Genomic DNA, 18,648 nt, shown 5'->3' on the forward strand with positions numbered 1-18,648 from the left:
GGAGGTGGTGCTGATGGTGGCGGGGGCCTCGCTTGAGCTCCATCTGAGGCTGCTGCTTGTGCCAGCTTCCCTCCCCAGCCTGCCTACAGCCACATCCCATATAGGGAGGTTTGGTGAGCTGTTGCAGGGGAGCATGTGGGGGGCCTGCAACAGCTCCCCAAAACTGCCTGCAGGCCCAAATAATTGCCCACTCCTGGTCTAAACCATTGAAGCAAACAAAAAACTTACGTGGGCTTGAATGGAGGGGAATACAGTTCAGCAGACTGACTTTTGTTCACATAATCTTGTTGATCTCAGACTCTGTGGTAATAGTACATTAAAAACAGGCAGGCAGATTATAGGGCCTGATGTGGAATCTAGTGCTTGCTGGGTAGAATTGGAAGGCTGATCTAAACAGCCTGTTTCATTTTCATCCCTTTTTTGGACTCCTGATTTTCAGTTCTCTCTCTCCTATAATCTTCCTAAAACAAAAAGCCCCAAATCTTGCAAGCTTCTAATGGCACTGAAACAAATGCCACTCATTGATTTGGTTAACAGAGGAGGACTTCTAAAACAATAAGCATGAAATGAATGAGAGAATATTCTCCTCCCTAAGACTTATTTTGCTGTCTGGCTTGTATCTAGTGCCTCCATAATTCAAGATCGTTCCTGAAAATTGGGTTCTGCTACTAAACACAGGGGCTGACTGAGTCTGGGTTCTTTAACATCAGCCTAATTTTAAAAAATAATTAATTTCTAATTTAATAGTTGTGTATAGATGGCACCACCTTTATGTGCGACATGGGTGGGCAGGTACATCTCTGTATGTATATCCTTTTCAGTAAAACAAGTCCTCAGCTTGATACACAATGAGGATTCCAATTTTCAAACAGGAGTAGTTAAATTAGGATATCCAGGTAGGTAGGTATAGGTAGATATTTTGATGGATACTTAAGTGCTTCAAACAAGTATTTTGGAACCTAAGTGTGGATCTGTGAGCTTGTGTTTGGCACTCAGATCAGGAAATTATGTCACACATGTATCCCCTTCAAATACATCCATTTTGGGCACGTGGGACAAATATACATTTAACAGAGTACATACTCTAAGCTGCAAAGGGCAGGAAAGGAAATGTAATTCATCTGCTTGAAATGACAGAGGAAATTAAGGTGAGGTAAAATGTTTGGGATGGGGCCTGAATATTAGAGGTAACAGGCCCCACCAGTTAAAAAAAATGCCAGAGGATCTGTGCTTTGTCATTTTTTGAGAGGCTTCAGATCCTCAACCCCAGTTTCCTTTTCCAATTTAGTAAAAAAAAAAAAGAAAAAAAAAAGGGCTATCCCATCCTTTTTGCCTTGTAAAGAAAGGTGTTCTCAAATTAAACCAGATCAAGGATTTACAAAACCAAAGGGTTCCTTTACACAAGTGTGGAGATTGCTCCAATGCACTGTAATTCCAGCGTGTTGGAGCAGACTCAATCGAGTCTGCCGGAGTGTGGTAATTTCTGCACTCCAGTAGCCCTCCCGCGTCTCATTTATCAGTGTCCCCATACTTCAAATATGGTGATGGGGTCACTTTAACTCTCAGAACCGCTCTAATTAAAGCACTGTGATCCCACCCCTGGAGGACATGTAAAAGTGCCCAAAGTGCCACAGCCACTGTAATTTGTTCCTAACAAAATAAGCAGACTTTGTATATCATCATCAACATATAACAAGGATAATGATAAAGCTGCAGTGCAACTCACTCAGACTATAGCATGGAAGGTGTATTTTAACCTCACAGTCTAACAAAAAATTGTGTGTTGAATGTAGGATTTGCTGTGTTGAGTGCTCATGTGTATGATCCAGATGGTGCAGCTTGCAACTCCTTTTAAATGGGTACCTGGATCTCCTGTCACTTTCTCTGTCACTCTTCCAACAAGATATAATTTCCTGCAGTTTACAGGCTGCATAAATCCCTCACAAATCTATCAAAGAAATAGCTGCATTAATTACTCTGAAGCAGCCATCTGATATTTCTTTTTTTGTAAGGGGCAAGATTCTCATTTAGTGCTAGATTACAATGTGCTTGTTTTGGGGGAGGATGGAACAGCTAGGAGAGAGTAACACAAAGGGAATTAACTGAATAGCCCTGAATTTAGCTCACTCACATTTGCATGAATAGTTCTGAGTACGAAAGGGAAGCCTAAGAAAATTCAACTGCATCATTTCCTAATCCTTCCAAATCCTTTGCAACAGCTGGGCATTTAGTTGTTGCCAGCTAACAAAAACATATTTAAAGGAAGTTAATTGTACCTAAGTAGATTGGAGACTGACCACAGACTTCCACATGATTTCATGAGTGGGGTAAAGCATGATAACTATGCTTAAGTCGATGGTATGTGGACTTAGATGATGGGCTGCATTGTACAGGGCAGAGCAGTTGCCAGGAATGGGAACAGATGATGGGGAGGGTTGAAGTCTTTGGGTACATGCAGACATTCACTGCATCTCATCTACTATCACACAGCTTACTTTTAAGTGGGATTGGGGTAGGAGGGGTCTGCAGGGCAGGGTGTTTGCCTGTGGGTGAAGGGGACCAGAAGCCTATAAATAGCTCAGGCAGGTTTAGGAAAAGTGCAGTCCCAGGACTGAGGCAAGCAGCTGGGTTTTTCCAATCCTGGGGCTGTGCTACAAACATGCAGATGTTCAGTAGATTGGGCTAACCCATTCCTGATTGAACGTAGTTTACCTCCTCAGGGAAACACAAGCAAAACCACCTAGCAAGTGCACAGGAAGTTTAAATGTGAGCATTTGTCAGATGTCTGAGCATAAAGACTCTCCAACTGTGATCCCTGGAGCACAGGCTAATGACCTGCCTTTAGACAACGTTGGCTTCTTCTCCACATTTCCAGCAGTTAAGTTATTTTTGACCTAGGCACCCCTGCAAAAATTTTCAAAATGTAGGAGCACCCCATTAAAAAAATAATTTAATTACATTATGCATATTATAATATACACAATTCTGCTATGAATTAATATGTTAGCAATTGATTAGGTCATTATAATTATATAGCAATTGCCTGTCAAGGATGACTGGGGTGGGTGGGGGGTCCGCTGTGTTACGGACAGACAGACTAAGCCATAGGCAACTGGTGCCACCTGAGTCAGGGGGGCTCTTTCCCTCCCCAGTGGGCTGTCAGCGACCAGAGGGAGTCCCCCTGCAGCCAATCTTGCCAACCATGAAGCATGAGTGGCACTTCCAAAAGTGCCAGCGTGCTTCACTTGGCACTTGCAGGGGGGGCACTGGTGCTCCCACCTGCCCCACCTGCCCGTCATCTAAGTGGGGAGCACTGCCTGTCAGGGGGTGCACCAGTGCTCTCAGGGGGTGCACATGCACCCCCTACGCGTCACCCTGGACTAAACCCTTTATTATATAAGAATGATATTTATCACATTGTTGCTGCTGCCTCCACCCAGTGGAACTGCACTGTACATTTCCAGCAGGGCCAGATTGGGAAGTGACTGTGGCAGGATCATGAACTCTTGCCACAGCTCTTGGTTTGATCCTCCATGGTGTCTCCTGGAAACAGGTGTGTGTGGTGCAGGTGGAATTGCCCCACATGCCTCGTTTTTTGGCATGCAGCTGTTGACAAGCAGCTCCAGCAGAAAGACAAACCTGCTGTGTCTGCTGCAGTTCTGCCTAGTTTGGCTCCAGTGGTCCTCCTGAAAACGGAGTGCACTGTAGTTCTACCTGGTGGCAGTGGAATCTATCTCCAGGCTGCCATTGCCCTGGGGTGAAACTGGTCTGCGCATCTTGGTCGTCAGGAGGCATCTTGGAGCCAAACCAGAAAGGGCTGCAGCAGAAATGGTGTGACTACTTGCATAATGTAATGTGGGCTGGTGTGTATTTCTGGTGCAGATACTTGTTTGTTTGGGTCTGACGTACCTCCCAAAACCTGAGGTGTGTGGGACCATATTTGCAGCACCAGCGGTGGTGCCGGTGTTGCGGCACCCCTGGCAGGTTCTTGTGGCACCTTGCTTGAGAACCACAGAGTTAACCTATAAACATCTATATATTCCTTTCAGAAAAACAAGTCCTCAGCTTGATACACAACGGGGATTCCAATTTAAGCTATAATAAGACCAGTTAGAATATATTGAACACTTCATTAATTGTGCTTTCTTACGTAAACATTTGGTTGAGTTGTTAAAGAGATGTTAGTGATTGTGAATGAGAAGGGAGGTGACCATGAATCGGTGCCTGGATTAAGCTATGGTCCATGTTCTGAAGATTGTGCTTTTGGCATTGTACATGGGTAATAAGGAAACAGTAACATTCAATTGTCTGATCTGATCCTGAGCTTACTGAAACCAGTGAGGAAATGTTCCTTGATTTCCCTGGTGTGGAGTCAGACTTCAGGTCCATGCCTACACTTTACACATACAAATCAAAGCCTGAAATGTAAAATAATTTGACATTCCACAAGTAAAAAAGCAAACAACACAAGTGAACACCTTGAAATGACTTCATAAAAACACACGTGGGAGTTATTAGGAAAGTGGTCCTAAAGGCAACAGATTTTCAAAATGACACGGGTAAAAAGGCATTATGAAGGAGGGATAATCTGTATTTGTACAGACTAGTTGTTCTGCTTTTTTAGAGTACTAAGCACAGGTGATATCCTGTCTATGATGGGGGTTCCTAAGTATTAGGGAAACAACCATAGCCACCACCAGAACAATATAGATTGTATATATGCTGTGCCTATCACAACGAGGTCCTGAACCCTAATGAGGACACTTAAGCACCATGTCTGTGGAGTTGGTTGATGAGGTATCACTTCTTGCCAGAAGAGCCTCCCCCTATGGGGTCTAACATCTTTTCTTTACAGGAACACCCAGTGCTCTCTCTTTGTTTCTCTTTTCTTGATTTGAGCTCTGCAAACCTATGCCAGTTGAATACTATCCTTTGAAATCAGTCTGTCGTATCTCTAATTCATCTGTTTTCTTGACTCTGATGTGTGTTTCTATTAAAGGATAAAATTGGATAGCTTCTTGCAGCTCTAACACTACATGTGTGAGTTGTGTGAGTCTTAAGAGCTGGGTAAACAAGGTTCCTTGGGTGAATTTGATATCTTTTATTAGACCAACCCAAATGGTTGGAGAATAGTTATTAAGCAAGCTTTCGGGTTCAAAAACCCTTCGTCAGGCTAAGGACACTGCAGCAGTTGCTGCATGGTCTTCCTGGATGGAATGAAAAGTAAAGAAGCCAGGGCCTGGGCTGGGCTGGGAGTCAGTTGCCAGGCAGATTGTAATGTATCAAAAATCCAATATCTATGTTTAGTCCCTGATCTCTAGTATCTAGCAGGTTGATGAAATGGAGTTCATAGGCTCGTCTCTGGGATGTGTTGTGTAAATTTCCCTTGAGGATCAGGACCGAGAGATTGGAGAGAGAGTGGCCCTCCTGTGAGAAATGTGCCCCCACCGGTAATTGGGTGTTTCTGTCTTTGATGGATTTCCGGTGTGTGTTCATTCTGGTGCGCAGTTGTTGTCTGGTCTCTCCTACATATCTTCCATCAGGGCATTTGGTGCATTGGATGAGGTATACTACATTGCTGGAGGTGCAGCTGTAAGATCCTGGGATGCTGATGGCTCTGTTGTGGGGTGTAGTAATAGGGGGGGTGGTGGAGATGTGGGGGCAGGTTTTGCATTTCTTGTCATGGCATGGTCTGGATCCTTTTGATGTGTTCTGGGCTTGAGGAAGTTTGCTTCTGGTGATGAGGTTGGCGAGGTTCGGTGCTTGTCTGAAGGCTAGGATGGGTGGCTCTGGGAAGATTTTTTTTAAGAATAGGGTCTTTTTCTAATATGGGTTGCAATTTTTTGAGGATTTTCCGTACAGGTTCAAGGGATGGGTGATAGGTCATAACCAGCGGTGTGCGATTCGTGGGTGTTTTTCTTCTGTACTGCAGCAGTTCTTCACGTGGTATCCAGGTGGCTCTTTCAAACGTGCGATCTACCTCTCTGGAGGAGTGTCCTTGCTGGGTGAAAGCCTTTTTAAGATTGGTGAGGTGGCAATCCCGGGTGTTCTCTTCAGTACAGATGCGGTGGTATCTGAGGGCTTGGCTGTATATCACAGCTTTTTTGGTGTGTTTAGGGTGATTGCTGGTTCTGTGCAGATATGTGTGTTGGTCTGTGGGCTTCTTGTATACTGTGGTCTGTATTTTACCCTTCTGGATACTGATCATTGTGTCTAAAAAGGGGATGTTGGTGCTGGAGTATTCTAAAGAAAGTCGGTTGGAGGGATGGTGACTGTTGAATTTCTGGTGGAACTCAATTAGAGATTCCTGGTTCTCACTCCAAATGATGAAGATGTCATCGATATATTGTAAGTAGAGCAAGGGTTTGATGGTGCAGTTCTTGAGGAAGTCTTCTTCCAGGTGGCTCATAAAAAGGTTGGCATACTGTGGGGCCATTTTAGTGCCCATAGCTGTTCCCATCATCTGGAGGAAGTGTTGATTATTAAAAGTGAAATTGTTGTGTGTGAGGGTGAAGTGTATAAGCTCAGTGATATCTTTGGGTCTGTATTCTGGGTTGTAATCTTGTTCCTGTAGATATGTAAGGCAGGCATGGATGCCATCCTGGTGTGGGATCTTGGTGTATAGGCTGGTAACGTCCATGGTGGCTAGGAGTGTGTTGCTGGGAAGGTGGTCTATGTTTTTAAGTTTCTGTAGCAAGTCTCTGGTGTCTTGGACAAAACTTGCTCTGTGGGTGACAAGCGGTTTTAGGATGGATTCAACAAAACCTGATATTTCTTCAGTTAGGGTCCCATGGTTGGATATGATAGGTCTGCCAGGGTTCCCTTGTTTGTGGATTTTAGGGAGCATGTAAAAAGTCCCTGGGTTAGCTAGTGGGGGGATCAAGGTCTGTAGTTTTTCTTGTAATCTTGGTGGAAATGATTTGATGGTATTGTTGAGTTAAGAGCTGGGTGACACTTAAGCTGATAAGTGAGATTTGAGTCGTGTCCTGTGAGCCATGAGGGCATCTTTACACATTCTCCAGGGTGGGGGGGAAGGGAGGAGGGCATCTTAATTAGAGCAACTCTCAGAAGCTGCTGTAATTAAAACATACATAGTGTCCTGTGTATTCAGCATCCTGTGCTTCAAACTGGTGTGGGGGCACTTTAACTAAAGCTTGTTCGACAAGCTTTAGTTAAAGTGCTTGTGCTGTCATATTGAAATATGGGGATGCTGAATACACACAATGCCAAGGCTGCTGAAGCATTCTAATTAGAGCAGCTCCTGAGAGTCTAATTGAGTCTAATCCCAAGATTAATTGAGTCTGCTCCAAGTGGCAATGCATAGGAGGTGCATGGGGGAGAGTGCCGGTGCATCCCCTGTCAGGCTGCCCTCCCTATTTAGCCAGCGGGCAGCAGGCAGGAGCAGCAGTGCCCTCCTGCAAGCGCTGGCTGCGGGACTTCGGGAAGTGTTGTGGACACTTTTTGGTGAGTGAGATCAGCCACGGTGACCCCCCCTCCTGGTCAGTGGCATCACCCGCCTGGGGACCCCCACCCTGGTCACTGACTGGTGTCAGGGGGGGCATGTGCTGCCCCTGATTTGAGGCACCAGTCACCCATGCTCTGAGGCATTTTAATTAGAATGTGTTGAGGCAAGCATTGCACTCTTGTATAGGTGCCTTCTGAATTCCCAGCCGCTGTAAATGTTCCTTTCTAAAGGGTGCTTGGTTCCACCATGCATGATGCTTCTGAATGAGCACTGGTTTAACTCAAAGGTGCATAGCAGTGAAGGCTGTGGGGCAGTCTTAGACTCTCTTTTTTCCTTTTGTTTGGGGGTATTTGTGTTTAAAGTAGGTGTGGGTCAAGCTGTTTGTTGGTCAGAAACATTGTAGATGTGTTTAAACAAGCTGTTCTTTTTTGTTACACTCCAATAAAACTGTTGTTAGGCAGTGACAGAGCCACAACTCCTAAAAATCGCTTTACACTCTTGAACCTCAGAGAGTGTTCCTACAGGGCCTGATTTGCCACTATGATACTCCAGCCTTGTGCCTGCCTCACTCCAGGAGATATCAGAGGAGCTGCACCCAAGTAAAACTGGAATCACGCCAGGATAGATCAGCCCCAAGTATGAGTGAATGAATGGAAACCTTGTACTTACGGCAAAACATCCTGTTCTGACATATGGATATTTAGGAATGTCTCCTTCAGCACTTGTGAGTTGTAACTTCTCTCAATTGACTTCCAAATAAATAAAAATATTTACATTAATTTGTTTTGTTATTCTAATTGAGAGAAAGAGACTGGGGGTTGCCATGGTATGTTTTCTCGGCCCTAATAGATTTTGTATTTAGCCAAGGGTACCGTCATGATCAGTTCTGCCTTTGCTGTATGTTCTTCTGCCAGATTCAACCTCTTGTGAGGAGTTGTGTTAAGCAAAATATCCTCAAATAAATGCAGTGTTGCCCTGAATTTTCCCATTGCAGCTGAAATGAACTGATTCTTCAAGAGGTAGAATCCCATAGATAAGCACCATTATTATCATAATTCTTATCACATACTGTATATATTACATGGAGTTCATGTGATATAAGCAAGTGTTTTTTTGAAATGCTTGTTTTTCAGCTGTACTTCTTTTCATAAGGCATCTGACATTTCCATGCCCAGGCTTGTCTTCTATTTATTCCTCTGGAGTGCTGCTAGAGACATCCATTTTCATATTAATTTAGACCAATCTCAGAGCAATGCAGACTCTTCACATCAGTATTCAATAAGTGATTTATGCATCTCCAAATTTAATACATTCAGAAATAAATACTAGCCCTGCTGTCTAATCTGGCTGAATAGTTTTTTAGCATGAAAAAAATATGTTGAGTAGTGGTTTTTTATACAGGCAGACATACACTGCCACCACCACCATTTTTTCATTTGATTTGCTCTCTTTATTTTTGCTTGCCAGGCTTTTAAGTGGAAAAATCCATCTCTGAAAAGTCTTTTCTTCCTTTTCTATTGCTGTTTTTACATTGAAGAAAGTGTCTGATTTTAATTGTAATGTTAGCTCTACACACTGCGGTGTTGAGCTTGAAGAAGACATGCTTCTAGGAAAGTCCCCTGGAAACCATAGGTACTGGTGATGTGATTAGTGCACAATGAGTTTGTGCAGCTCCTGTTGTCGGCATGTCTTCCCCTGGGCTATATTTTTCCAGTTGCCTTCTTTCCCCTCCTCGGTGTCTTTAGCCTCCCCATCCATGTTGCCTTTCTTTTACTCCTTTACCTGTCATTCTCCCATCATTTTCCCTTTCCCCTTTTTGCACCTCAGTTTGCTCCAAACATTAACAAAATAATCAGGTCAACAAAAGATCATGGCACTAACATCATTTGCATGCTGCTCAGACATTCTCTTCCCCCCTCCCCCCCCATCCAACACTAGTCTGTCATCTCTGGTCTTGCATTCAGGGACTGTTTGTACAGTGCCAAGCAACAATGGGGTCTTCATGTTGGTTAGGATCTCCAGGCAGTACCATAATATATGGACAGAAATCTGGGGAGCAGGAAGGGTGGCAGTGGTATCAAAGAGCCCTAATGCTTTCAGAGCAGGCAGTCCCTTTGGCTCTTCAGGATCACAGCTTCCCCCTCCCCTAATGCAGACCCAGACAACAGGCATGGGTGAATTGGGTGACTGCCTGGGGGCCGGACAGATGGGGGGCCCAAAAATGGTATTTTTTTTCTGTTGTCCAATTATTATTATCATTATTTCTGGTGAAGGGGGATCCGATACTAAGTTTGCCCAGGGCCGCCAGGAGTCTAGGTAAGGTACTGCCCTCATGCTAATACTATATGTATTGTGCTTGCTTGTCTCTGCTCCAACAGTCAGAGTTTCTGAATGAACGCAGAAACTATTTTACTCCCCAGCTACTGGTACTTAGCTCTGTATGGTTTAGTGTCATTCTCCTGAAGACCAGACATGCAAAACAGCCCTGCCTACGCTGCCTAAAGGCCTCCTGAGGCCCAGACAGACAAACCCCATCACAGCGCTACTAGTCCCTGTTACATTTTTGGTCCCTAGAGCTCCTTTCTAATGAGTACAGTGTTCCTCAAATCCTCATGGCAGCATACTGGAGAGTCAGCCAAATAGCAAAAGGATTTTCTTGCTTGATAGCAATGCTTGGAGACCTTGGCACTGAGCAGTAAGATTATTTGATGATAAAGGTTTGTGGGCCAAAGTATCTTCAGTGTCACCAGTGCAACCACTGAAGAAAAGGCACTGAAGTCAGTGATTTTGCACCAGTGCAACAGAAGAGCAGCATACCCAGTGTCTTATGTCTGATCGGTTTAAGAAATTACACCAGAGAATCATTTACATTTTGTGATGCCTGAGATATTCTGGGTTATGTCTGTAGGATGATGATGACTGTGCCCGTAAGAGACTGATGAGACTATATCCCAAAGCCATCCTAAATCAACATTTTAAATAAATTAGAAGTGGCAGCATGAGCTACTGCCTTCAAGCCCTGTATTTGCATATGATTGTGGAGTTGTCAGTTCTGAATTTATGTGTGCCTGCCTTTCTTTCTGGCACACCTGTGCTAGATATATGTGGTAAGCCTAAAATGGTTCATCTGGCTTTGTATAAATCAGATTGTGACTGTAAACTTCAAAGAAAAAGCAATTCTAGGGCTGAGTATGATGCATTCATAGTTTTGTTTCCATAAATCTGAACTACAGTTATCAGTTCAATCCAAATACAGCTCTAATCGCCTGCACTTCCCCTTGACTTTCTTCTAAGCAACTACATCAAAAAGAAAGGGGAACTTTACGTTTCCTGTTTTGTTTGCAGTCTTCCCAAGATTCTAATGAATACATCTGAATAGTTGAGAGGATTTTTGAGACGGACTGTTCATAACCAAAAATGACCCATAGTCAACTGGAGTAGAAGGGTATGGATTGAACGGCTTTGAGGTTTTCACCTCTATTGCTATCTTTCTATTATTGTGTGCATGCGTGTACACTCACATATTCACATATATGCGCATGCACATGCACACACACACGGGTAGGTTGATTTAAAATCAGTGTTTTGACAACTGATTTTAAGCGTGATTTAGATAAGTAGGAACCTTGATTAAATAACTGATTTTAATCTAGTCTTGCATTTTGTACTTTCTAGTTATTTTCCTGAAGGAAGGTTCATTTTGGTTGGTGTAACCACTTGAACATGCTGATTCACAAATAAAGATAGCCTTTCTACTAAATTTGGTACATCTTTGCAGTAATCAGGAGGCTGCAGAATATCTATGCAGATTTCCAGAAGTAATTATGAATCTCAGTATACATTTATTTAGATTCTTAATTTTTACATATTGATTATCATAGGATATGGTAAATGAAGTACTTCTTATATTGTATATAAGCATATTCTTAATATGCTTTAACTTATGATTTGAGTTAAAGTGCATTTGGATGGAAATTGGAATTTAATTAAAAATGAAAAAAAACATTTTTTAATGAGTGATATAAAACAACCTCGAAAACACTGGATACAAGAAAGCTCAATACTGGAAACCGATTTACTAAATAAAACTGTAGTTAGCGAATGGAAGGAATGTTTCTGGTGCCCATGGCCAGAATTTCAAGGGTATACATATGCCTAGTGGAATTTGCAGCCATTACAAAACAGGTTAGGTGCCTAACTTCTGGTGAAATCAGTGGGAGTTAGGAGCCTGCCTATGCTGTTTAGGTACTTTAGAAATCCCAGCAGGTACATCTCTTCATCTTTAGGTGCCTTACATACCTTTGAAATTTGGCCCCATGTCCTACAAGGTTTTGTAATAGAAAATCTCATCCTGTTCTGATTTTTCCACGTAGATGGGGAAAAAGAAATCAGGCTTTTCTGCTCTTTCAGTTCCCAGTCAGACAGTGTTCTACATTATATGTGACATACTTATAAAGCTTAAATGGATCAAAAGCTGTTTCTTCTTGATTCTTGTCATTAAAAAAACCAATGTTCCTTAATTCATAAAAATGTGAGGAAGGCGTATTGTTGCAACCTATCTTGTTTTGATGAAGATTGTCATAATTTCAAATCTAATCTTACATTAATTCCTTTTTAAAAGGAAACATATTTATAATAAAAGTATCTGATAAAAAATCATGGTCTTCTGTTCACCCTGGCCTGCATATGTGGCCTTTGTCTGGAATCCCACTTTCTGCTGAAATGTTCAGATTAACCCTTAAACATCTAAATCTGCCTTACCTCTCCAAAAATATTTTCCCCACTAATTTAGCTCATTGCCCCACATCTTGGCATGAAACCTCCCCTGACCAATGGTGATAAGTGCACTGTCCTGACTAATAAAACTTTGTGATATAAATTAAGATTTATTATATGCCTAGATTGCAAATAAAGCCCTTTTTGATTTCCTCATGAACTGGAGGAGACAATATTTTATTATAGCTTCATATCCTGGGCTGAATGGATACAAGTTGAGCTGTACTCCAGCTGGACTTTGGACGTTCATTTTGTTTTTAGGGAAAATGGGGCTGTCAACATATCCAAAGTAATCAGAGCAGATGGTGAAATAAAGCTGGCATTGCAGATTTTTCAGAATTGATTAAATCAGAAAGTCTGTAAGTACTTTAGGATCGTGGCACATTGGTTGAGTCATAAAACTGGGAATTTTCTGTTAATTAAGACATTTTGCAAGATGGTGTAGGGACAAAGGGACTTGGTAGGTAGCAGGTAACCAAGGAGGTAAACGTTTTCTATAGCATTACCAGGCTGTCATAAAACATTACTAAGGTCTTCAAAATCATGAGACAGTGTAAAAGAAAATGAAATGTTAAATAATTATACATTTTTTGTGATAGTTTGGGGTTTTTTTGGCTACAGTATGGACTAATTTTGGAGCCTCTAGGTCAGTTATTCTTAACCAGGGTCCTGTGACACCATGGGGTACTGTAAGACTTTTTTAAGGGTGCCATGAGCTATTAGCACTGTTAGGTGTACAAATACCTGCACATGATTCACAAGCTAGATCCAGAGATTTCATATAGGAAACCATGGTGTCAAGAACATTTTGACCTGTTGTGGTCACTCTGAGTTCTTTGCAAGAGAAGTGCTCTATTTTTTTATTTATTTTTTTTTTACTATGGAAAAAGAAGTGAAAGCTAAGAGCTGGCATTTTTGAGAGGTGCCTTGAGTATAAAAAGGTTGAAAACTACTGTCTTAGGTTAATGTTGCTCAGAGCAGCTATGAGAGTTAGAAACTTCCTTTTCTCTAAAATGAAAGCTGAAATTTGTACATAATCACGTGGATCCAGGAGCTGGAGGTATAAGAAAAACACCAAATATTAGGAGCCTTGTAATAATAAAACTGGGAGAGCATGTTATGAATCTCAAATAAAGGTCTTGTGAGAGAGATGTTGTAGCCATGATGATCCAGAAACTATGTGAGAGGCAAGGATTTCTTAGAGTGATATCTTTTATTGGACCATCTGTATAGTTGGGACAAATTAAACAGGCTTTTGAATGCAAGACATTCTTCCTCAAATCACTTGCTGTGCCTAATTTCATATAATCAGAGACCTGGGGAAGACTGTCTTACGCTCAAAATCTTGTCTAACTTTATCCCAGCTGCACAGTAGGTCCAGTAAAAGATATCACCTTAAGAAATCCTTGCCTCTTGCAAATGAAGGTTTGGCATAAGGGCCAGCAGAGCACTTGACAGCACTTGCTGCATGTGATGTCCTAGCATGGTTCCCTTGCTCTTCAGTTGACAAGGCACGGGAGCCCTGCAGAAGCCACTGTCCTTGAAAAGTCAAACAATTCACAGCTGAAACAACCCCATTCTGCCCTCCAGTGCTCCATTGATTTCTGGGCCAGTTTCCAGTCTTGCCTACAAGGCTGTATCTCCAGAGTGACACCAGTGGCATATCTGTGTAACTCGGGGGCAGGCAATTATTTTGGGCAGAAGGCTGCTTAATGAGTTTTGGCAAGCTGTGGAGGGCCGCATGGGTAGTCCCGCCCCTTGACAGTTGCCTTGCCCCCTGACTGCAATCTTGGGACCAGAAGTCCTACCTCTAACTCCTGACCTTTGCAACTGGGAGCCCTTCCCCTTGCATCCCGGAAATACTCATTTTGGGAGGGGGGGGTTGCCACTTTAGAATGAGAAAAAAACCAAATCATACACAGAAGTCAAACACCTACTATAACATATTTTAATTTTATCACAAAAATATTTTTGTCATGATTTGTGTTTGCGTATGGTATATAGAGGTGATTGCATAATAAGTTAAAAATGAATTATTAGTTTTGTGTGTGGGGTGGGTGGTAGGATGTGGGTGTGTATGGGGGGCAGGGCATGTGAGGGGATGTGGCTGTGTGTGAGGGGCATGTGGTATGTTGGGGGGTTGTGTATATGTGGAGCAGTTGTGGGGGCAGGGTGTGGATATGAGGGAGGTTGGGGGGCTGTGGGGACCCCCCCACATTCCCTCTATGGCACAGTAGCAGGCAAGGGTGCTCAGAGTGCAGGCACTGCACATTGCAGCAAGGGGCACAACCTCTGCTGGGCAGTCTGTATTGCCGGTGCTCCCTGCCACTCGCACACAGCCCCTGCACTCGCACAGCAGGGAGGGGAGCCCTACGTGCTGGAGCCAGCTGCCTTCCCTGCCAGGGCTGCGCTGCACAGGAGGCAAGCCCCAGGAGCCTTCCTCTGCAGGGCAGGGAAGGCAGCCAGCTCCAGCGCGTGGGGTTCCCCTCCCTGCTGTAAGAGTGCAGGGGCTGTGTGTGAGTGGCAGGGAGCGCCGGCAACGCAGGGGCCTGCTCAAGGGCTGTGCCCCTCGCTGTGATGTGCAGCACTGGCCAGAACCGTGCCCTGCTGGCTGCCTGTGCCTTTAGTGCCCCACTTGCTTCTGCTGCTGCCACCACCCACCGGGGCTGTGTGCCATGGGGGGAGTGTCTCCCTACACCCCCACCCATTCTCCCTCACACCCACCCGCTGCTCACTCCAGCTCCACGCTGGTGCTGCCCCTCGTCGCCCTGGGTGTGGGCTCCGCACTTCCGCCAGCTCCAGCCCCACAGTCTGCGCTCCCTCCCAGCTGCACCCCACCCCTGCTGCCCAGAGCAAGTGGGAGACCAGGGAAGTGGGGCAGGTCCCTGGGGGCTGCAGCAGCCCCACACGGAAGCTGCACTCTGGCGGGCCAGGCCCTTCTGCCCATGAGGATGGGAGCCAGGCAATAGGGTACATTTTGGGGGCTGCGTGTACATGTGGGCAGAAGGGCTGGGTGGGACTGGGGCACAATTTGTTGGGGGTGCACCATGGGCCAGATGAAAGTGCTTGGTGGGCTGGATCTGGCCTGCGGGCTGTATTTTGCCCATCGCTGGTGTAACTCCTAGCAGAAACTGGGGCTTTCTCTGGAGCAACTCTTTTAAGCTCTGCTATTTCCTCTGAGAGGGTGAGCAGCATCAATCAAAGGAAGAATCTCTGGGGTGGATGTCTGAAGGAAAGAGGATAGAAATGGGGATGAAAGCCCTGAGGAATCCTTTGGAAAATAAACTGTTTCATTGGTAAGTTTAGTTCTTTTCTCTGTTGAAGTTAGAAGCTAATACTGTAACACAAACCCGAGATGAGGGGTGGGCTGAGCAGCTAAAAGGGTCAGTATGTGTTTAAACTTCCTAATGAGTTTTATTTAATAAATAAGAACCCAAATAAGAACTAGCCCATTTGAGATTTATACAGTCTTCAATTGGATTCCTTGCTCATTAGGAAATGCATGTGTATCATTTTGTATAAATTAGCTGTATCTGAATCTGTTGCTTATCATTGTGAGTAAATACCTTACCATTTTTGGCTGAAATCAGCTTTATGTTTTTCTAAGTTTCCATTTAAGTAACATGACTCTGCCTTTCCCACAGGGTGAGCTACTTTTTTGAAAGGCATTTGTAAGGCAAGCAGATATCAGTTCACTCAGTGCAGTAATGAACCATCTAGTAGAAATCTTAGTTCCCCAGGAAATCTGTTTTTGTATAGTATCTTGTCCAAAAGGGGACATGATTAGACCTTGACTAGGCCTGGGGAGCAGGAAGTAAATAATGTAACTAGGTTAAAGAATCCAGTTTCAGAGTTTGCCACGTACATGTTTGCTTGGGATTGTCAATATTTGAAGAGGTGTTTCTCCTTTTATACTTCCCTATGGTCTACATGCAACTGATTTATTCCCAGAGTTCAAAGATGAAGCATTCATTTCTTCTGGGGAGACAGGCAGGGAAGGGAGCATGGAGAGATTTTGATCTCTGTTTTTTATTCTGCCTGCATGGACATGCCAGAGCAGTCTTCTAAATCAGCTGGGTAATTTCATGCAGACATTTCATGTTCTCTCCCTGCTTCAAGAAGGCGAATGTGGCTTCTTGTAGCTTTACAGTTGTGGAGAAAACAGAGATTTGTAGCATGTAGAGAGTCAAGTGCTAAACAGTGTCATCTTGAAAGAACCTGTGTTGATGATGATCATGTAAATGCTTTCTGGGCACAAGGCAGAATTCTGTTTAAATCCCCAACAGAAGACAGCATAGCGCAAGTATCAGGGGATTTAGGGTGCCTGTCAAGCGCTTGTGTTGCAGATTTTTTTTTTATTAGAAAGGTTCTAATTTTGCAAACAGATCAGTTTTGCAAGAGGTAATGGTAGACTCTCCGTTCCCCACAGTCGCATACACAGTTAGGATTCTGCTCATCCTGCAACATGCGTGCCTAAATCACAAAAAAGACAGCTATACCTGTATAGCAAGAGGAAAGTAAATCATATGGGCTTCTCAATCTTATTGGTATTCATTATCGTCAGTTATTATTTATACTGTGATAGCAACAAGACCCTCCAGTAAAGATTGAACCATTGTGCACTTGTATATAATGTCAATATTTTCCAAGGTTCCAAAGAGTTTACAATCAAAGTGTAGTTTCACACTCACACTCCCGCCGCATCACATATCTGATATAAGCAAGCAGCTGTGTAGGACCTAGAAAAAATGACTTCTGTGTCTGGGAGAAGGCTGAGAACTGAACCAGAACAGGCACTTATCCCAGCGGAGTTCTTTGCTTCCCTGCCCTAGCATGTAGGTCAGCTCATGATTGAGCATATTATGGATTCCTCACACTGGGATTTGACTGCATCAAGGATGATTTGATACAGCTGTTATCTGCCAGCAAAGTCTCAAAGAAAACTGGGGCAAAAGAGAAATAAGCTTCATGAAATACCTACAAACAGAGACATCCTTTCTGTTTAGGAATAATTGTCAGGGTTTCTTATTTTGTTCTTCTCTGGGGTGACCAATAAAGAGATACTTACTCTGTTTTCCCAGCTAATTGTCCAAACTAGAGCCTGATGCAAAGCATCCATCTAATGGAAAATGGCTTGGTAAATGAATCCCTGATCTGTAGCAGTAGGTCTGCAGCAAATGATACAGCAGGAAGGTTACCTGTTGGAAGAATATAGGTCAAGTAAATGAATACATTATGTCAAACAAATCCTGCACTGTGATGCGGCAGAAGGGATTACAAAGGAAAGTGCTTAGAAAAGTGGAGGCTTCAGTTTAGTAGCTAGGCAATCTGTAAGAACAGGAACAGAAGTAAAGAGAAGCCTGTGACTATAGAAAAAGGATCCAGTATAACAACAAGAGTAATAATGATGGGGAGAGTAAACGTGCTAGTTTGTTAGGGGCCATATAAAAGGCGAATGAGAGCAGGAGTGCCCGCATGTGTTTGGGTTTTTTTGCCCTTCCTGACCCTTAGGTTTTGTCTGCTTTGTCCCTGGTGCTTTTAAGGAGAGACTTTCTGGATCCTACCCACTCCTGTTCACACAAGCAAGCCTAGAACTGCAGCTGTACAATGGCTTCAGGGGCAACCTCTGCAACTGCTCTTGAGCTCTCCAGCATACCTGAGGGCAGCCATGGGGGCATCCATTCCCTGAGCACTTCACAGTTGCATTTCTGAGTTTGGTGTGTGCAAGCAAGGATGCAAGTGTGGTGTGTTGCTTTTCAGGGACTCCGGGGATGGAGGGTGGGCATGCCCTTAGTCTTGCTGGGATAGCTTCCCAACTGTGACCGTGCTTCTGTGGTGACACCCCTACTGCCAATTCCAGTTGTTTCAGTGTGTGACAGATGGACACTGAAAAGGAAGCAGATAAATATTGCTTATAAAGGGGCCAGATAATGACTCCTTTCTCCCATGGAAGCAGTTAGTTTCTCATAAATCTGTTCCCAATGTGATCCCGAGTGTCTTTCTGTATATATATGCCCTCCTCTGACCGCATCATAAACATTTCAGATTTCATCTTCACAGCATGCCTAGTAAGGGAAAGAAGTATCACACCTACCTTAAGGGACAAGGAGCTGAGTCACACACAGATGATGTCATTTACCCAAGTTCATTTAACTTTTTACTGATTAGTAATAGAGCTAGGGAAGTGACCTTAGATCCCTTCAGTCTGAAACCTGTATCTCAGCCAAAAGGCCAGCCTCCTTCTTCACAGCCTTTTGTTTGGAGGAAGTAAGGAAATATTGTATGCTGTCATGTGCAGGGCCAAATAGGTGAAAGGAGCATTGCACACTTGCTGCTGCTCATCAGGGATAAAAGTCAGGCTATTATAAATGGAATTAAGACCTAAAGAACTGCCAGTTCCTTTCAGT

General features: G+C 43.7%; 1 protein-coding gene across 1 annotated transcript in view; it reads left to right on the forward strand.

The window, feature by feature from the left end:
- GFOD1 (Gfo/Idh/MocA-like oxidoreductase domain containing 1) overlaps positions 1-18,648 on the forward strand; it is a 121,438-nt gene that overhangs the window by 93,450 nt on the left and 9,340 nt on the right. The gene's annotated exons all lie outside the window — the stretch shown is intronic.

This window comes from Alligator mississippiensis, chromosome 3 (assembly GCF_030867095.1).
Source record: "Alligator mississippiensis isolate rAllMis1 chromosome 3, rAllMis1, whole genome shotgun sequence".
Taxonomy (NCBI): Eukaryota; Metazoa; Chordata; order Crocodylia; family Alligatoridae; genus Alligator; species Alligator mississippiensis.